The following is a 22,353-nucleotide window of genomic DNA, read 5'->3' as shown; positions in this document are numbered from 1 at the left end:
GCGGGGAACCTGCGGCCCTGCGGCGGCGCCGACTCACCTCTGCGGCGGCCCGGGGGGCAGCGCCCGGGTGCCCATTATTGTGCGGGGAGCGCTGCCTTCCTCTTCACCGTGTAGGTGAGGCGCGCTTGTGTTCGCGCTAACAAAGCGGCGGAAGGGAGCGGGGGCGGGCAGGGCTACGCCGCCTGCCAGGCGTACCCCAGCTCCATGGGCCGCCTCGCTACCTCCGCACCGCGGCCCCGCGACCCTACAAAAACAACGCCCGCATCACAACCCCGCCTGGCACCCGCTGCCCCGGCGAGGGGGGCGGACCGGAGAGCGACGCGGCGGGCGGAGCCGGGCGGGCGCGCCCCGCCCTCAGCGCCGGTCCACCTTAAACCCGGCGCCTCCTTAAAGGCAGCGGCGAGCAGGAAACTCGCTCCGGGCGGGCGCGTCCCTGTCCCCCCCCCCCCCGGCTCCCTCTCTCCCATCTCCTCCCTCCCATTCCATCTCCTCCCTCCCATTCCATCTCCTCCCTCCCATCTCCTCCCTCCGCTCCTCGCCCGCGGCTGCCGCACGGCCCCGGGCACAGAGGGGACACCGAGCGAGTTTCCTGCGCGCTGCTGCCCTCGTTATACCCGTAACCTGCCTCCCAGGGAGAAGGCCTTCTCACTGTTATTCCACATTTCTTTTTTAAACAGCTATTTTTCTTTTTTTCCTTGCCTAAACTTTGCGATGACGTCGTGCCGCGTCAAAAGCGATGATTAAAGGATGCTGTCCTACCTGCTAACTCCAAGTAACAAAGTCTAAGCTTTGCAAAATCAAGTTCTTTGATAACAACCCCCGGGTTTAGAATTCATTTATTACAGCGTTTTCTCCACTAAAGTGTTCAAGTACCATTGTCAAAAATGTCAAGCCATGATCTGCAAAGATTTCTGGCCACACTTGATGCCACTGTCAGTAACACCATCCTTGAAGAACAGCTAAAAAATATGTAAATCTGATGTGCTGCCTCCTCTACAGGTACTCAAGAGCTCAGGACTGGCACTGACAGTGGAACTGTTCACAGATCCCAGACATGTATTAGCAAAACCACACAGCAGAAATCAGAGCTGTAAACAAATTTGTTTAACCTGCAGAGATGCATATGCACGCAGGCTTAGCTAATTGTCATTTTCTGTTTTCATTTGGAGTGTGGGGCTACACAAGCTAGAAATGTTTCTTTCCAAATTTATGCATATAAAAGATCTATAAATTCAAGCTCATCACACCATAGTCATATGGGATAGCATAGGCTGTAATTATAAGAATAGTTTCACTGTTCCACCCAACTGATAATTTATGTCACACTCAGAACATATCTCGTAAAACTGCAGATCAAATACAGAGCAGCTAGCATGATTTTTCTCTCCCCCTGATCAACTTGAGTCTAACTCAGCTCCTTCATAAAAGGCCAACACCATAAAATTTAGGTAAAGACAGCAAAGCTGACTTCTACTGCAGACATTTGCAGCAGGATTAATTATCAAAGGCCATCAGCCTCTTGAGCTGGGCCCTGATGTTTCAGACAGTTACACTGGCTCTTCGCTGCTCTGTCTGTAGCTTCCTAAAACTCTTCATTTTAGTCTGAGCATGAATAAAGGTGTTCATGGAACTAGAGCCTAAAGATGAATGGAGTGCATTATTATTTGAGTAATTATCATATAGCATACTTTATAATATAGAAAACTACTTATAATTAAAGCTAAGAACATCACTGGAAGAAAAATGTCTGTCAGGTGCCAAACAGTTTGTGAACAGAACCTCAGCTTTTTTTGTGGTGTAGAAGCCAGATAGGAAAAAAACCTATGCCTGATTTCTTTCAAGCTTAGTTCTTCAACAGTTCCTCACAAATGGAGTCTAAGATAGTATCCATAGCTGAACACAGACTCCAGCCATAGGATAAAGCAAGTTACAGACAGATCTATATTGCCTGTGTCAAATATTCTCATTTATATTACAAACGTCATTCATGCAGCTTTCCTTTGTCCTGGAGTAAGCTGTCAGAAAGCTGCTCCAACTGCAGTTTGAAAAAGAAACCTTGATACGTCTAAGTGTCCAACAAATTCATAAAGGGATTTTTCTATTATTTTCTATTATTTACTTTACATAAATCATAAAGCAAATATAGTGGCGAGTGACCAAACAGAGCCATAGAACAAAATCACCTACCCTCTGGCTAACAGTGACAGAGTTGACCATGGCAGATCAATTTCATGTTCACACATCACATGATTCTTTTCTTTAAACATTACCTATGTATTTATGTCAAATTATGTAAAAATTGGAAAAACTACATCAATTAACTAACTACATTAACATGCCAATGGACAATAAATTTCTTAGTTTCTAATGTGGACACTCATCAGGTTACTCAGAAGTGCCTCTTGCTTCAGAAGTGCCAGCCAAACAGGTAAAAGCACACGCCTCTGTTATTTCATACAGCTTTGATTATGCCCTTTATGGCTCTTCTCTGCTCTTTCAATCTGGCTGTTGCATTTTCAGCCTCCTTCTTTCACAGATTTTTTCTTTCCCTATATATTCCCACTCAAGATCTAATTCTGCAGTCTGGGCCTCAGGCTGTCCTTTAGTAAACCTTCCGCTACTGAAATATTTTCTCACTGTGCCGTGAGTACATCAGTGTTCCAGCAGAGGGAGGGAAGTGGCAGCAGAAGGATCAGTTCATCAGTTCAGTGCACAAGACTGATTAGTCAGACAGCAGGAATAGGGGCAGATGAAAAACTAATTTTACAAGGACTGGAAGTGGCGAGAACTTTCTTTCCCCACAGTCATTAGGCTGAATATGTTGTTCGGGCTCTTTAAAGCAAACTAATTCAATTTTCTTACATTGTTTCCATAATGCTGTACATGGATGCATTGATTATTTTAGGCAAAAATAGGGAAACCCCTGAAAATCCATCATGTTAGAAGGAGATCAGAATTGAAAACACATGTACAAGCAGTAGACTTTTAACAGAGGTGACTGTTACAAATCTGAGACATCCGGTTAGAAAAGCAGTCATCCAAAGCTCCCTTGGTGGTCAGCAGAGGAAGGAATACTTCTGGGATCAGTTTGGTCCCTCCTGGTTCAAACCATTATTTGAAGAAGCCCTTCTCTTCTCACTGACCACAGAAGTAACCATGGATGACCACACACATAAATTAGGCACCTGCATTAGGTATCCAGAATTAAGTGGGGTGAAGCTGGCCAGGAGTGGGAGGAACATTTGAATGTGTAAAACTGCCTAGAAGCCAATATTTCTCTTTAACAGAACAAAAAGGAGGTTGGAAATGTCACTGGTTCTAAAGACTTATCTGAGGAAGCAAAATAGCCCAAGCAGTAGCATTGGGATTGAGATAATGTGTGAAAAACCATGAACTGCTCATACCTGTGAATGAGAACAAGTATTTGGAGAACAGAGTGAAAACACAAGGAGAAGTTAAGCTCAAGGAGAAAGTAGAGAAGGAAAAATATGAGGCAGGAAAACAGCAGAGAACAGTGGATGATGAAAACAGTCAAATAATGATGTGAAGAAAGCATAAACAAACAAAACATATAACACAGCCTGCAAAAGCAAAGAAAGAAGACAAAAATAGGAAACAAAACATACAGAAAAAGAAAACTCACAGTTTTAAAGCTCATTAAGTAGATTTAACAATATATTAAACATGGGTGGCAACACTATGATTAAATGTATGCCTACAAACAGCATGCAACTGCTGAAAACTGCAGCGGATGGTTATTTCATGGCATGACACTGCAGGCATTTTTTCACCTGTACCAGCAGGTTTCATTCTTTTGCCAGGTGGTCCGGGAAAGCCGTTCAAACAGGGAACACCTACTTCAGCTGTTCAGTTAGAATCTGTATGACAGCCTCTGTATAGGACCTGAGATATGACAACTCTTAACTGGAATGAAAAAGGAAGGATGAATCTGCAGCTGAACTCTTTTAAGAGCAGAAGTACAATGATACGATTCACCGATGATTTTCCACAATGGAAGTGAAAGGATGTGAGAGTTGAAGTGCAAAGGGAGAGACAGGGAGAATCCACGGGAGTGTCACTTTATGAGTACTCAGAAGAAAGGAAAATAGTGAATTCACAAAATGCCTGTCAAGGAGAAGCTCTAAGGGGCATTATGGCACTAAACAAAATCAAGTAAGTTAATTCTAGCCAAAGGTATGAAATGACCAAGAAGGGCATAAAAACTAAGAACAAATGTACTTATTTTTTGGTAGCTGGGATTCAGGATGAAGTGACAATTCAAACAACTGATATGCTGAAGTCCTGACCCTCCTATCAGCTCTTGCTGAAAACACTGAAACAGGGAGCACATTCTATGCATTTTAAAATGTATCTCCAGTATGAGAAATGTAAGACTATAATTGGGCAAGTATGGAAGCTATATAAAGTTCACATAAATCAAAACACCCAGATGAAAACAGAACTACCCAGCCATAACAAACAGAGCATTTAATGTAAGACACATTATGGAAAAATATTAGTTCACTAAGAAAAATACATTATGGTAATCTGTAGTTCACGTCCAGGAAATCAGCAACTTCTCCCTTTATAACTATACACAAGATTGTGATCCTGCAAAATGATACTAATCATAAGCAGCACACAATAAAAAAATTAAATAAGAAATCATGCTAGTCTATTATCCTTTTTCCCACGGATCCTGGGAACAGTTGATGTGTACAATTTTATTTATGAGTAACACTTCAAAGGTGAAACTGGAGATGCTCAGAAGCATTGGAATACAGCTGCTTTAAATGCTGGAATATAAATGATTGTGCATACCTACTACAAACCACCTGTACCGGGGGAAATATTGTTAGTATTAGAAGGCTAACTTAAGGTACCTCTCTACAGAGAAGGAAGAATTGGGGAATGGAGGCTAGTAAGTAAATCTGCAAGGAATTCTGCATTAGGGTGAAAATGCAACAGATGCCCTTGTATGTTTATCCAAACATCACAATAACACTTTTACACCCAAATTATAAGACAATGTTATTACCATGCATTAAGAATCTAGCAAAAGACTACAACCACTTCCTTCTTTAGTTAACTTTCAAATATGTCTGCAAGAATTCACGACACAGTGATCTCAAGCAGAATAATGAATAGAGGAGAAGAGATCTTTGCCCTGCTTAATGACACCAAATACTGTCAATTCTTGGAAGGAAATTTACAGAAAAAACACTCTGTAGTGATACAAAGTTTCCAAGTGTTAAAGATAAATAAGCAAAACTACACAAAATACACCCAGTTAATGATCTGGAAATCAAACTAATGTTTACTAATTTTACTTAAGGTATTGAAATTACCTTTTGAATTTGGAACTGTTAAAACAATTTCAACAACCTAACTGTGGAGATGAATCATTTTAATCAGAGGAATCATAAACAGGTTTGACCTTTTAGATTCTCATTTATACACAGAGAATATGATATTACAGCTTAGAAATATTCAAGTACACAGCCGTTCAGGCCAATTGTAACAAAACATTAGTGCTGGATTTCCATTTATTGAAAGCAAAGCACTTGATGGGGACAATTTGGTACTACTGATCTTCTCCTGGAACCCAGCTACCATGCAAGGTTTCATAACCTTGCCTGGTTTCTTGCCAGTTCAAGACTCTTGTCCAAGCACAGCTCAGAGGACTCGAGCTTCTTGTGGCCACTGCCCCACTATCTATGAAGGGAAACTGCTGAGGCCCCATAACCTCTGATGTGCTTTTAACATCAAACCAAGGATCCTAAGAACCCTGGCATAAGGAAATTTTTTCTCATGTTTGACTGCTGCCTGCTGATGCTTTGCTGATGCTACCTGCCCTGACCACATGCTTTGCAAGTTAACAACAAAATATTACACAAATTGGACATGGGCAGGTCTGTGGGACTTGACAAGAAGCACAGGAGGGTGCTAGGAGAGTTAGTTTGAAAGGTCACAGATGGGAACCATGAGATTGCCAGCAAACTGGTTAAACTGCTGTGCTGAAAGGGTGGGAATGGCACAAAATCAAATGGTAATCAGTCAGAGTTCCTTGGGGATCAATACTGGGCTCAATCCTATCTGATATCTTTTAGAATTCTCTGAATGATTGGAAAAAATACATCGTCAAGTTTGCAGATGACACAAAAACTTGGAAAACAAATAGATCCACCCAAAATGTCCGTATGTACAGAGATTGTGACGGGCTGGAAGAATGAGCCACTTCAAGAGACACATTAAAAAACTAGACAGGGTCCAGCAGAGAGCCAACAAAGTGATTAGAAGGTTGGGAAACTTTGTGAAAAAATTAAAAGGAATTGGGTTCATTCAGCCTAAAGAAGAGAAGATTCAGGTGAGAAGTACTCACAGTCTTCCAAGAAGTAAAAGACAGTTACAGACTCTCTTCACAAGGAACAAGGTGACAGGGCAAGAGCCAACAGGCACAAGTTGGTTCAGAACTTCAGATGCAACAACCAATTATTTTCAATGAGGACAATGACATATTGGAACAGGCTGCCCAGAGAAATTGTGAAGTTTCTCTTGCCAAAAATATTTAACCCTTAGCTTGACCAGGCCTCAGATAACCTGCCTTAAACAGAAAGTTGGACGAGATGATGCCCAGAGGACTGTTCCAACCTAGACTTTCCCAGGATTATATGAAAGCCTGATAGATATTGTGGCCCTTTTCAGTGATGAGTAGTAAAGAAATAGAAAGAACAAAGCCTGTTCTTGCAACCCAGACACTCTGGGTTCACTAAGACAGCCACCTCTCTGGTTGCTGGAAAATCCAGGGAAATATTTTGCTATAAAAACTTCAGGTATTACAGCTTCAAAAGTTACATATTGCAAGATCCAGACAGTAACAAACATTCCTCACAATTCTTGAGCACAGGTTAACTCTGCCACTTAAATAAGCTCTGCAGGCCAGATCCATGCTAACTGTAATGGCCCTTTCTGCTACAATCTATTTTAAAATATATTAAAAGATTATTTGCCCAGCAAATACTGGCCAGGCTGTAATAGTCTGGATTCTTCATATCTGTGCATAAGAGTGAAGTCTTTTTTTTCATGGAGTTAAGCAAAAAATATACAAAATGGTGAAATGCACGTGATGATAAAGAGTAAAGATAAATGTAAGGGAAACAGAGAAAGAAACAGATAATCTTTCAATGAATTAGCAGTACCTGATAAAATAATCTGCACTAGCAGCCCTTCAGACAAAATTTCAATTTATTATCACAATTTCCTCTTTTTTCTAACATTCTGCAATGAACATTAGCCATGAAGAATAAACCCACTGTGTTTGGCAACTGTACAGTCTTATCTCAAATTACAATTCCACTTTCTGAACTTGTAAAATAATAGGACTGATGCAGCTGGTAGGCTATGGCATATGCCAGTGCCTAACAGCCTTCAAATGCTTTAACATATCATGGAAACATGGAAATAGAAAAAATAATTATTCAGAAAATTGAGATTACTTCTTCTAAAATATAAAAATAAATAAATTTATATTGATTCTACTATATTCCCTGTCTGACGCAATTTACTTTTCCAAATCACTTCACCTAACTGATTGAAAGGTATAATCCAGCTTAGTTGTATCTTTTTAAGTTTGCCAGCTGCATGCCAAGTTGAACTCCTTCTAGGTTGACTGTAATATCATTTTATTTCCCACTGAAACATACATTAAACATCTGCATTTTAAAAAAGTCTCCCCACTGCATCTGGTAACGCTTCAGACTTGATTTGCAACCCTGCTAATATCCTGCTCTCTACGCTTCTCACATCTAAAGAATGAGAATCTTATGCTTAAGGAAATATTTGGTTAAGTATGTCACAGTACCTTGAAAGTATGGTGAATCGCTGGGTTGATTTATCAATTGATCTTCATCTGTTCAGATTTTGGAAGCTTTTCCTAACTTGTACCTGATTAATTCTGAAAGAAAAGAAAAAGAGTACAGTACTAAGACATTTGAAACCTTAACTCCGTTTCCTAACGATAAAAGTGTCTATTTAAAAACTAATACAAAACATTTTATCAGTTTTACAAACACATTTTCTGCAATGGATTTCAAATTGAAAGGTAAGCAGGGAGCTGTTATGGTGTGCTCTGTGCAGAGCAGCTCTCTAAATGGCAGCCTGACATTACCAGAAAGGCATGCATTGGATGAAACTTCAATCTTCAGCCCAGTTACCGCACTTGCCCTGACTCTGACTGACCAGGTTCCCAAGCACGTGGCTGTGTCTGTATCACATGCTGGAAATACGACAGTGCTGGATTTTCTGCACAGGATTTTTCCAAAATACAGCACCACTCCAAGTACAGGGGCTCTCAGGATGTAGCCATTGACAGCTTTACCACCATGCCACAGAACATGGAGAGGTAAAAATGATCCTTCACATAACCAACATCAGGGACTGTCACTGTACCACTGATGAAGAATTTAGAGAAATGTACAGATTGAGGCCTTCCCACAAACAGGACCTTTATCATCTCAAGCTCAGGTTTTTGAGATCCTTTCACTCAATGCTTATAAACTTGTTTATATAAACTAAAATAAACCCCAGTTTGATTTGGTTTAGCATACATCAATGCCAAACTAGTTAAAGCTAAACAAAAGCCCTGTTAAAACTTAGAAAAAAGTTCAACTATTTTTGTGTACAGGTTATATTTAAGATCAATTGATTTTCACAGGTGCTTTGAAATTAAACTGGTTATTTTTTTTTATCACTAAAAAGCCATGAAAATACATATAAATAAGCCAAGCCAGCACTGGGACTGGATGACACTTCAGAGAAAACTATTTTTTTCCCTCATAAGACTAAAGTCCAGACAAAAGCAATGCAGTGCAAGAGGGCATCCAAGCTGTCTCCCAGTCTGTAGAGCTCTGCTCCAGTGGAAGGTGCCAAATTAAGCTTTTCCTGGCTTCTGCCTGCTCCTCTGGGAAGATGTCTGCCAACTGAGTTTATATCTTTAAAGTCATTTTATGCACTGAGGATAAATCCTTTCTTCATCTTTTCCTTTAAACTGCAGCTTAGCAGCTAACATTACCTTGACCGAGATCCTCTAGAGATATATTTACTATTTCTAAGATAGATTCTGCTCAGTGACATAGCTGATCCTAAGAAGAACATCCTCACTTAATTATATTCTAGTTACCACATGAAATCCAATTTTTTCTTGTTTTCAATGGACAAGGCTTTAGAGCAAGTCCAGGATTATTTTTTCTCCCCTCTGCAGGCATAGTTTTGCTTTATGCTTAATAGAAGTGATCCTTAGCAAATTTCTACAGTAGTAGAAGTCTCAGAAAACACTGTACTTCTTTGTTACACATACAAATCTTACTGAATACTATAGTACAAAACTTTGTCTTCAACTCCTGCTAACTAGGAAAATGCCATGCAGGGTTTACCCAAAAATCATTTTTGTCGTTTATTACTTTAGGACAGGAGACTCTGAATTGATATGAATCATCCCCTTCCCAGAAGATCATTCAATGTACAGCTTCCAAGTTCCAAGCCCTTTGAGCATGTGACCTACCTGCTGCGTTCACTCCTCCATCTCTACCCCAAATTTTTTAGGGGATATGAGAGCTCTGCATTCAAAACACTCTTTTATCCTGATGTAAATGTTACTTTTTCATAAAAGGCAAGTTCTGTTGCTTCATGCAAAAATGAAAACAAAAACTATAAAGCAGAAGACATCTCCAAAGACTTACAAATCTAGAAATAGCGCACTAAAGAAACAAACAAGACAAGGGTGAAGGAAGGATCAGCAAAAATTTTATTCCTGTACACCAAAGATCAGAGCATACTATGTCACCACCTGTGAATTTTGCTGTAGGGATTACACCTGCAGTTGAGTTTGAATGAAGTTAAAAGAGTAAGTCTCAAAAGAATAAATTGACAGCTTAATGACCCTTTAAAGAGAACTCTTTCTCTGGATAATGGGTGGCAGAGAACAGGAATGATTCTTGTTGAGAATTTACAGCAGGTCAATTACAACCACAACTGTCAGCAGAGAGTAATGCAAGGAAGTCATGGGATGATTGAGAACAAGCCAGGTGGAGCTCTCTCCTTGGTACCCTGGAAAAGAGAGCTAGCTGAAAGGAGGAAAAATGACAAAAGAAGCTAAAGCAGCCAATCCAGGAAAATGGAAAAAGGCCTGCTTTTCCAAACCAGTGAAGCATTATGTCACTCCCATGGCCTGACTATCAAAGAACTTGGACAAAATTCTGTTTAATACTTTGAGAAGTTACTGATAGGCAAGATGGGAAACCACAGCCTAGCAGAGCAATAGCTATACCCAAGTCAAATCTGTATCTACACAGATTACATATAATATAGGCAGAGTTACAATTACAAATGTATATTGTCCATTTAAGGGCAAACACATTTACATGAAAATTGTAATTGCAAATCAATTCATTAAAATAAAGAAAATGGAAATGTATGTGATAGAGCATCCCTAACTTTTGAAAGCGTCACAACTAATGCTTCAGCCATCCAAGATCCTCTAACTCTGTTTCTTTTCAGATGCCAGAAATATGCACCAAAGAATGTGCCTAAATTTTGGAACGCTCTTTCCTCCATGTTACCTACTAAATACTCAAGATAAAATACAAAGTCTATATTTACATAAACAAAGACATGGATACGCAGGGTACAGTCACACCCAGTACTGGGCTTCATTGAGGCATTTTGTAAGTGTGGGAAGAACCTCACGAGGTCTCATTGTGCCCCTTGGAGAGGCAGGAGCAGGAGGGGGGTGTGGAGGGAACAGGAGTGGGGCAGCAGCAGGCCAGGGGCTGCTGTTATGGCCAGCTGAAAACTCAAGGGTAAACCCCAGCAGTCCCCAGGGTAATCCTGGCTGTGCTGGAGACTGACTCTGAACCCATCAACTACAGAATCTCAGGGGGTCAAAGATGGTATCAGAACCACCAATTGCATAATTGGCCATGTTAGTCTCTCCAGGAGACACAATTCTTCACTTCTTTACAGACAGAAAAAAAACTACCAGCTCCATTCAGAGATTAAATACCAAACTTCTGCAAACACCAATTACAAAATTGCAGATTCTCAAGATTTCATGTATTTCCTATGTATACCAATAGGAAGTGCTTCTCAGAATTACCTAAATATTTACTATTACTCGTGCAAACACAAATACAACAGGATATTCGGTGTAAAATATAACAATGATAGAAGTTATTCTGAAACTATTTCAAACATGCATAGGTATCTTAACTAATAACAAGAAGGATCAAACTTTCATAACTAATATTTTAGTTACTACATAACTAATACCTTAATCAATGGAGAAGCAATAACACCTTTTGGATAATTGCTAAAAGTTACTAAATAATTATGCACAGCAAAGTGCACTTGATGGGTCTTAACTTTGACTACTATAATTTTCCTTTGTCTAATGACAACAGGCAAAGACCAGCTTTCATTATCTTCCTCAACAAATCATGTCATCACTGATTTTATCTTCCAACAATTTCTCTTTTAACTTATAAGTCTTCTCCAGCAGTAAGATTAACAAAGTCATAAGAACCCTTTGCATATTCCACTTCAACGATTTAAGTAAAACCACACAAAGCATTGAACAGAAAGGTAAAAAACATACCTCATTTCAGAAATAATGCGAGATTTTCTATAAGCAAGTATTTTGTCTTATATTTCAAAACACCCACATCTTGCAGTATGATTTATGCCACTATTTATTTGAAAGTTCAATCCCTAAAATACATTATCTTACTGCAGCAAACTAAGATAAATATGGACAGATTAAATTAGATTTATACATTTCTTTAAAAAAGTTATTTATATATGTTTGTAGAGAAGAAAAAGATATGTTCTGCATTTTAAGCCACAGGAATATTTCAAACTAATTACAATTTGTATTACATCAGAAACACAAACAATGAAAGCCTGGTAGCTGGAAGTAAGACACTGGACATCAGGATTTTCCATTTTTAAAATAAAAATATCCTGATTGGATCATTTAAAAGGGTGAATGAATAAAACAGTAATGAAGTAAAAAACTAAGAAAAATATACAAACATATAATATAAACATACTTTTCAAGACAGAAAGGCACAGCTAATCAAGGTAATTGAGATTCATGATTAATATGATTCGCAAAATTTATTACAGAGCTCCTCTGTTAAAGGCAACATTATTCAAACGACACAGTCACAGTTATTGCAGATTAAGGATTTCAAATTAGCTCCTTGTGTATATCATTATTCTGAGTAGCTGCATTTTATCTGTCTAATTTTAAATTACTTCAGGCAGATGAAAGTCATCCTAAAATCTGACTCATAATTCAGGTACCATACCACTAACCTTAACAGAGATGCTGGTTCCTACACAGGTACAACACTATCCCCAATGTAAACAAAGGACACTGGCATGCACCCCAGGCTAAGGATGTCAGCATTTTTCAAACACCTTTCTGACTGTTCCATTTTATGGTGATGCAATATGACCTACATTTTCAACGGCCAAAGAGAGACAGAGAGATAGAAAGGGAGGAGATAGAGAAAATAAAGACAGACCTTTGCTGTCCTTATCCTCAACCAACTACAGCTTTAACTGTCCCTCGTGGAAGAAGTAATGGGCAAGAATAAAAGCAGAATAACCTTATCATAAATTCTGAATGACAAGCTGAAAGATAGGCAAGTGTAAGAAATAGCAAATTTTTTTCCTACAGTCCTGTGAACAAGTACATACTGACACCCTCAATAGGAAAGAACAGTAGAATCAATAATTTTATAATCAGTTGCCAGAACAAAGCTGTCTGCAATACAGATGTTTATTTTACTACCTTGTACTTCCTCTCATGTTCCTACCACTTCATTTCCATGTATTCCCTTAAGATCTCAAAACAAAAGACAAAATAATCCACATCATTATCGTCCCTTTTACAGACAGAGGAATTAAGGAAGGAGTGATTTGCCTACAGGAAGATACCAGGCCCAAGGCAGGCTTGGGAACACAAAGCATCACTCTTCATTATCTCTGTCCTTTGCAATCTATCAGGGACTGTGATACCTGTCACCCTAATGTATAATCTTGACATAATACCAGAATTATCTCTGTGTTGTATTTCTTGCACATGAATTTCATACAGAAATCTGTACTAAATTACTCCTAACTCTCAGAAAGGTTTTCCTCACAAATGATGGTCCACATTTCTAAAACTGGAAATACTCTGGAAATTAATTTGGCTGAGCTGTAAAACTCAGCTCTGGAAATGTTAATGGTCTTTTTCATCACAAACATGTGAAAATATAGAACTAATTAAATCTTTGGGTGGGTTTTTTGTTTTTTTTTTCTGTGGTTTGTGTTTTTTATTCTTCTGCAGCTAAAGCACCTTTCTTTTCAAAAATCTGTAGTTTTCCATAGTTAAAACTAGTATGCTAGTAAATTAAAGCTTGTTGCTAGGCTTGTATTAAACAAAAATCAAGATCTTTTGGTTTTTGTTCTTTAGTGCAAAAATATCCTGCAGAGTATCTGCAAAGCACTCAGAGGATCAGAGTCCCTTTACTAGAGCTGTTAGTTAATACAAAATAACAGTAAGTAATTTCTTTATCTTTAAAACTGAAAGCCAAAACATGATCTTAAGTATCTCTCCATACATCCAGAATTACTTCAGCTCTTTCCAAAGAGTTTCTTGGGATTTGCTCACAGGTAAACAAGACTGTAATTTGCCATGGTATTTGAAACCAGAGATCAATAAAATGTATAGACTAATCCTGTGTTTGAACTGTGATTTTATGGTAACAGCAGCTTTCTTATCAAGCAGCATGCATCTCAAGAAGTGCAATCAGCCCTACACAGCAAGGGGTGAGAAACTGTTGCTCATTTGTTTGAGGGCTGCTGCCTTTTCCAACAGCAACTTTCTATCAAACTGTTTAGCAGGGAGGAGTTAGGGAAGCAAAACAGCACCTATACCAAGAAAGAAAAACCTTAAAGCCCATCCTACTTTATAGGGAAGAGACAGAGTGGAGAATCAAGAGACAGACAGCTAACAAACATAAAGGAAGGGAACTGCCTGTATAATGATGGGAAAGAGCTTGGAAATGGAGAAAGCATGGACATTTCAAAGGGAGGATGGCGATGCAGGGGGTAGGGTGGAAGACCCAAGGTCTTAAGCAAAAAAGAGAATTTCTTCTTCAACACTTGCCCATAATAATGTGGGGAAACCCTCACTCAATTAAATGAAATTACAATTACACATTTCTCCACTCCTATTATCCCTGACTGCACTTCAGTCAATCTATTTTACTCTTTGAAACTGAATTTAGTGAAAAACTGGTGTTTCTTCCATTATAAACAAATTTATGTTTGTTAATCTAGGATAGGAATCATGCTGATAGAAAAGAAACCTCTTCCAAATTGTCAGCACTACTAAAGCTCTCTTTTGTGAATCACTGCCAACTTCTGTCCTTTTTTCCCTTTTTTTCCCCCCACTTTCTTCATAGTATCTCTGTTGCAGTTCAGAAGGGAAAGAAGCAGAAGTGACACTTTTACTGCTGTCCAACACCATAAAAATTTCAGCTGGAGAAGCCAATCAGTGCAGGGACCAAGCCCAGCATCCATCCCAGAACGACTCTTCTCTTTGCCTACCAATGACTGCCACCTAGAGCCAGAGTGCACTGCCTCAGACAAGCAGGACAGAAATGTTACAGCAACAACAGAAATGTCAATCCCAGCCAAAATAAAAAAACAAAACAAGAACTCACACTCTAGAAAATTACAACAAACTTAAAAGATTAAATTCGTTAGGTTTCTCTTCTCAACATGCCTTCTGATTAATCAGCATTTGGACTGAAATTTCAAAGACTACCTGTGTTAAAATGCTGACAAGACTTTAACATTCATGACATTAGTGATATTAACAAGACAAGAAGTGTCTTTTTAGTGACGTGAAACTTAATTTAAAAACCCTAATATTTTCATTTTAAGAAATACAGTCACCAAAATATACCAGTGGTTTAAATATCTATAAAAGCCCACCCAAGCAAACAGCACTTCTGACACACTGTAAGCTTAACACATATTTATAAACTGTATTAATTCATAGCTGCTTATTATACTGTATAAAATCATATCTTTTTCTAACTACTACTTATGTAACTATTAATAAGGTGCCTAATTCTCAAGCATTAGTCAAACAACCACTAGATACTCTTTAACAGAATAAAAGGAAGGATTTTTTTGTTATCATTTACCTGGAGAATATAATAATTTGCATTTTAAAATATTCCCAGTAGCAGTTCCCTTCTCTGTGAACTATACACAGATGCAAAGTCAAAGCTGTGTGAGTGTCAGCATATTCTTTAGCTATTAAAATAATTTATTAGCTATGACTAATAATGCCTTGTGAAGAAATCGCTTCTCCAGTTTCCTCACTCTGCTGCTCATGGACAGGCAGACTAGTAAATGAGCATTAGAAAAACAGAGGATTTCTTCTCACATTTATCATTCCATTAGATACACAACCTCCAGGTTCCACAGTATCCCTCCTTTTACTGCTAGTCCCACTAAGAAATTAATTTTTCCTAAGGGGATACATGTTCACAGATAAAATGAAATTAAATGGAACTACAAATCTCACTGTCGAACATGGCTTCGTATGAACTAAATGTCAAGCTGTAGTTACTGAAATCAACAGTTTGAATGCAGCCAACTGGAAAAATTGCTCATTCTTATCCACACTCAGGACATGCTTTCCCCCACAAGGCACTCCATGAATCCCCATCATTTTTCCAAGCAGAATAACAATTCTGCAACTGGCCTAGATGCAACAGTACAGCAGAGAAGAATATTTAAACAGAAGGATGACAAGCACTTGCTGTAGAATCGTCCTGGAGGATGACATGAAAGAAGCACTGCCAAAAAACCCAAACCTGTTGAAAAACACAACCATTCCTTGACAACTACCACAGCTTCTCTTACAGATACAACAAATTCCACTTGAAACAGAACTGATGAACAGGTTACAGAGATGGAGAACAGGTTTCAGCATGATACTATTAAAATGTGTCCAATGTGTAGTTAGAGATCTGTTAACCAAAGGAGAGACAGAAGGAACATCCAAAGGTCAGCCAGTCCATCCCTCAGCCCCAAGGCATGATAACTAAGCTACCTGGTGGGAACAATACAAGTAATCAAACCTGTTCTTGAAGACCTGGGGCAATGGACAAGCCATTGCCCCACGGGTGATTATTCCAGCCTTTCAATACTTCCCCTAGAGAATTGTGTTTGTCCATGATCAATCTTCATTGCTTGAATACGACCTAATTATTTCTCCCCCTGTGATAAGCCCCCTGCTTTTCAATTCCCTTCAACAGATCTGTGTTCTCATCCTCTGAGTCCCCTCTTTTTTACTGTAAGGAATTGCATTCTTGTGGCAGGCACACATTGTTTATGAAGCATGGTTTGTGAGATCTTCAAGCAACTGCACTGGCATCTCCACATCTTTTTCCTAATTTCATTCACTACAGACATGATGTCTACCATGTGTGCAATAAATTAATACTTTATTTCAAAAAAGCAGATCAAGTTGAGTTATTTTCACAAACTCAGGATCCTTAGCATTATACAGATTTACTATGTTTTTTTTGTCTAAGGAAGTTTACAAAGCTCAGCTAGAGCACAGCATGCACCTCTATGCAATGATTTTATATATAAGTAAAACAAATAAAAGCATAGAAGATATTCCTATTATTTTAAAAATTCAAGTCCTGTTCATGAGTTAATAACATGTCACTATTACAATGTGAGTACAAAGATAAGGAGGTTGGAGCCATCACCCTGCAACAAAACTATGCAGCTCTCCATTGATATCAGAGATTGTGCTCAAAGAAGAGCTGTGACAAACCAGAAACACAGAAAAATACTCATCAAATGGCAAGAAAAATAAAAATTCATAAATTGATCAGAAAGCTTCAAAGTAAATCTTCAAAAAACATGACCACATGAAAGCAAGGTTTTCTTTTACATATCCTCCATACAATACTATATTTATGTGCATAAAGTCTCAACAGTTGTGTTTTCTCTTTTTGAAGTATTTCTAAGGCAAATATCACTCTTAAGCTTTAAATTGTCTGATAACAAGAGACAACTGTATCTCATATCAACATTGCTCTCGATGAGACACTTGCCTGGGAAGGTCTTTGACTTGACACCAGAGATCATGGAATTTCCAATTACTCCTTCCTCCTTTCTCAACCAAAAGGATAATGGAGCTTAGCCAAGTCTGGGCTCTGATGAAAACTGGATTAGCACAAACCATTCCTTTAACTGTACTGACACATAGTTAAGGTAATATTTTCCTATTTCTATAGCTTTGTAAAAAAAAAATAAATTACATTTTGTTGTGAATTGCTGTACATTTCTCAACCACAATGCATGGTGCTATACCGTACACACACCTCCCAGAAGGTGCCCTGTGCCAGGGCTGCCAGTTACTTATTTTTCCCCAAGCCATGACAGTTGTTGCAGCTGCTTAAAAGACATCACCTGCACAGAAGCCAGCAGAGACAGCAGAGAATAACTGCTTATTTAAAGGCAACTTAACTTTTAGAGGCCTTTGCAAAGAAGCAACACAGTCTCATAGCATCCATCTCAAAAGAAGATGCAGAACAGCAATTTCACTAACTGCTATTAGCAGAAAGAGAAGAAAATGTAGCTCCTAAAATGGCTGTCTTAGAGCTGAAACTCCCTGTGCCAAATTTAGTAGACCAGTCCTAGAAAGACTGGGAGGCAATTAAAAATCAAGATTCGATAAGAATAATCCTGTCATTGGGAAATTTGTTACCTGTATTATCATCATAAGTCTATGCCAACATTTGAGAAGATGAGTAAGGCTCAAAATCCCTTCAAAGGCTTGCAAGACCAGGACAGACTTCTTTAAACATTTGAAAACAACAGCTCTGGAGCTATTTCCTTCCATTTATTTGATGACATGAAGTACAGTTACAGTCACTCCTGCTTGTGCAAGCCTTTCACATAGCAACAGGATAGAAAGCTCCACCAGAAAATCTGACAATAAATATCCTCCTAATCCAATCCAGACAAAGTGGCTGCAGCTCAAGTGCAATTTGGATACTTCTAAAATTAAATTTCAAACTAATGACACTTAAAAAAAAAATCTCATATGTTTCATTTTAATATATATGTGCACAATTGTATTTTAGGATATGTTATTGTTCAACACCATCCTAACTTCATAAACATACATACACACACACCCCAAAAACCACAAGCAGTTCTCAAAAATGAAAAAAAACCCACCAAATCATAACTGCCAAAGTGACACTGGAATGAAACTGAAGTGAAAATATTTACCATGAACCACAAAATCACAGGTGCATACTTATTAATAGCAGCATGGCTTTGTTTTACTCTGATCTCCTACAAGCCAATCTTTATTAATCTAAGTTATAAAATCCAACTTATCTGCCTTGCCTCTTTTATTAGTTCAATTCTCTCTATGTATAATCAAAACTTAAATTTTTATTAGAATAAAAGCAGAAGGCAGAGGACCAAAAAGAACTCATGGTTTTCAAGCAAAAAAAGAAACCCAACAAGCAAATCTGAATGCTTGTTTATAGCGTGTCTACTAAATATTATTATAAGAAAAAGTTACCTTGTAACCTATGCAAAATAAAACATTGTAAGAACAGATACATGGTTACCAAATTTCATAAGCACTACTAAGAGAAATAACACTTTGGGTTTAATGTTTTGGGCACACATATAGCCCCTTCCATATCTCAACTGAAAATGTATGTGTATGTATACATACACACGGATATAGAGATACTTTATAGATAATGTATTTTGTGTCCAATTCATCTTTTTCCCAATGCTTGACATTAGCTTGTCTATTTACCTTTTGTAACTCACCAAAACATTCAATGAATTATTTTATTCCACAATTTGTTGAGGGTTTTTTTTTTTCCGGTTGCTCATACTTTTCAAGCTCAAATTCTATCCCTGTGCTTGAAAATAAAGCACAGAAATCACCAGGGAGGCACTTGTATGTCTTTGAACAGAATCTGACCTGCAATGCAAAAATTATCTTGATTGTTCTCTTCTTGCACTTCTGAAATTACTGGTTTTCTTCTATGAATTACTCCCTTAAACACCTTAGTCCTCAGTCACTGAATATCTTTTGTGTTGGGTTTCACTGCTGTGTTCAGTCTATCATTCTGACAGCAACACCACCTCGTACTAGTCAACAGTCTGGTGATTACAAAATTCACTCTGATGGAAAGAATTATGGGCATTAATCCCCTCAGGAAGGAGGGTAGCTGGGTTGAAGTCTCCCACACATGTGGTGAGCAGTCCAGCAGATAACAGCTCTGCTAATGATGAAAAGGGAACCAGAACCACCACCTCCTCCTGGGTTTTGAAAGCAAAGATTGACCTTTGCTCCCTTTTTGAAAGAAAAGGCTTATGATCCTAATTTCAAGAGAGCGTGAATCCAAAATGCTCCCTGGAGAAAGGTGCTTAGCCCTGGAAAGAGGCAGGATTTAAGCACATTCCTCCTTCTGCTACTGCGTAGAAAATGTGCAGATTCATCATCTCCTTCAAGCCTTTCTGGCTGGTATAATTTTAACAAAAACACCAGCAAATAAAAGAATTTGGCTTCCCCACCTTCATAGAAACATGACCCAACTGGCCTCAGCCAGACCAGCCTTCCCTTTTAGTAGAAGGAGCTTGAGCCACAGCCTGGATCTGCCCCTTCTGGATCTGACAGTCTCTGCTGGAAATGCCCAGTTATTCTCTCATCACATTTTTCTTGAAATATTTGTTTAAACCATCTGTTTAGATAGCAACTGAAGCAATAGTTTAGAAGCTACATTTGGCACACCAGAAAAAGAAAGACGAGAACATGCCATCTTCCTAATGCCACAACTTCACTTCGGGGTTTTTACACTGTTTCCAGTCCTTACTAGTAGGCTAACAGTGGTCAGAAACAGAGTTCAGTGTTTCCACAAGATCATGGAATCATAGAACCACAGAATATTATGAGCTGGAAGAAACCCACAAGGATCATTGAACCCCAACTCCTGGCCCTGTCCAGGACACCCCAACAATCCCTCCTGTGCCAGACTGTGTTGTCCAAACACTCCCTGAGCTCTGGCAAGTTTGGGGCTGTGACCGTTCCCTGGGGAGCCTGTTCCAGTGCCCAACCAGTGCCACCCATATTTCATTCAGCATTTTACAAATTAAAACCCGAGCAGGCATCACCCAGGCATGTAATCATGCCTCCAATTATTTCTATTTCTCTGCTCAGGCTTGTACCTCAGAAATCAGGGGTGAGAACGTGTGTCAGTGTATCATGTTTAATGGGAACTGTAAATCGTAGTTGTGCTTGAACATTCCCCACTGGCAGAGTTCCTCTATTACAAGAAAATAAACCATAAAATAATACGAAGCAAAATATAAACCAAATTTAAAACAAACAGATGTTTAGCAATAGACCTGATACTTTTTCTCCACCTCCTGAGAAAGAAGCCTTTCTTTCAACATCTCTCCATGGTGTGGCCAAGCTCAAAGCCTTGCAAAAATTCTGTCTTCTTTTACAGTTTGGGACTGTTTTTAAAAAAAAAAGAAAATAAACTTAACCAACCAATTTTTTTAAACTTCAAAAAGCTGACTAAGAAGCTGCGCAATAGCTCTGATTCAGCTTTCTTAGCTGAGTCAAAGCATCTGGCCACGTGACTCAGAACACACCGCTCTGAAGTCGGGCAAGAGCAGCTTTCCAAAGGAGGAAATGCTTGTTTTCCCTTGTAATCATTAGTGCTACTGAGGAAATTTTGCACAACAGTTATTTATTTAAACTTGATACAAGTCAATATGATATTCACAGCCTTCTTATTGTTCATCCAATGTTTCAAACCACAGTTAAATAAAAACATTTACCATTTGGCCCAATGCCAGCAAAGACAAACTCTTCTAAATCAGTGGTAAAACTTCATAAAATATCTACCTCTTCCTCTGAAAACCCTGACACAACACAGACCACTATAACATCCATGAACTGAAGGACTGAGGAAGAAAAAAACAAAAATATGTTCTTTTTCATTAGTAAAATAAAATAGTCACCCTGAAACCATCCTGCCTACAAATTAAGAGAATGCTAAATAACTGCCTATTCCTGTGTCTTGGGTTGCAATGCAAGATGTAACTAAAAGTATGTATTCTGTCTATCCATCTGTTAAGACCAGGTGTGGCAGTGTTCTTTATCTCTCCCATGGTCCATCTCTCAGGGGGATATCTTCTGTTTTGGGCCATTGAGTCTCACTGCAGGACTGCTAAAATCACATCATCCCATTGGGAGATGCTCCACCCAGGGGGAGGAGCCAAGCATTCCCACCTGGATATAGCCTGAGACTGGGAACACCACAGGCAGCCTTTCTCCAATGGATTCCCAGAGGAAGACCAGACCCATCTACACCACTGGACCTTCAGAGGAAAATTACACCCTTCTACAGGATCATTGCTTTAACAGAGCTACATCTGTCACTCCAGGAGGACTGCAGCCACCACTTAATCAGACTGCTACCAACACCCTGACCAACAGGGTGTCAGGTTGTATTCGGACTCTGTCTGTGGGTTTTTTGTACTACTGTGTTTTTATTTTAATTTTCCTAGTAAAGAACTGTTAATTCGTATTCCCATATCTTTGCCTGAGAGCCCCTTGATTCCAAGATTATAATAATTTGGGGGGGGGGGGTGTTAACATTTTTCCATTTCAAGGAAGGTTCCTGCCTTCCTTAGCAGATACCTGTCTTTTCAAACCAAGACATCCTGTCAAAAAAACCTCCAAAATAATAAATGTCTGCTTTCTTATAAAACACATGAAACAGAATCACAGAACAGCATGAAATGCCACCCTAAAATTACCTAAGTCACTTTAAATCACAGAATGCAGACATCATGTGGTATCTCTGAGCCATTGCAGAAGCAGCTGAAGTCTACAGTGTTAATGATTTTTAGATTAAAAGAAAATTCCAACCAGCTAATCTGTCTCACAGTAGCTTCATGACACAGAGTTTCTCAGGACACCTGTTACAACACCTTGAGTTTCTTGCTCAGTAGGAATCTACCAAGTCCCTGGGAATAAGTATCATGACCCATGGTGCCACTCCTGCTAATTCCACTCCTCAAACAGTGCCCCTTTTAGCACACACGCAATGCACAATTTCACTTGCATCCCTGCACCTGAAAGCTCTGGCTTCTACACTCAATACCTACACTTCCAGTATCATAAAATTTCAAGCTGAGTTTGACGAGCTTTAATAA

At 38.9% G+C, this 22,353-nt stretch overlaps 1 protein-coding gene across 3 annotated transcripts in view; it reads right to left on the bottom strand.

Annotated features, from left to right (window-relative positions):
* ATXN7 (ataxin 7) overlaps window positions 1-22,353 on the bottom strand; it is an 87,658-nt gene that overhangs the window by 60,760 nt on the left and 4,545 nt on the right. For 2 of the 3 annotated variants that reach the window (XM_088061719.1, XM_014251662.2), the window contains exon 1: window positions 38-287. The gene's annotated coding sequence lies outside the window, so the exon portion shown is untranslated. Of the gene's footprint in view, window positions 1-37; window positions 288-7,861; window positions 7,955-22,353 lie in introns of those variants that run through there. The other variant, XM_088061718.1, reaches the window with a different exon arrangement.

This window comes from Pseudopodoces humilis, chromosome 13 (assembly GCF_049639895.1).
Source record: "Pseudopodoces humilis isolate 2021_Gansu_Grassland_sample_001 chromosome 13, ASM4963989v1, whole genome shotgun sequence".
In the NCBI taxonomy this organism is placed as follows: domain Eukaryota; kingdom Metazoa; phylum Chordata; class Aves; order Passeriformes; family Paridae; genus Pseudopodoces; species Pseudopodoces humilis.
Note: the sequence above shows the minus strand (reverse complement) of the source record. Positions and strands in the feature narration are given on the sequence as shown.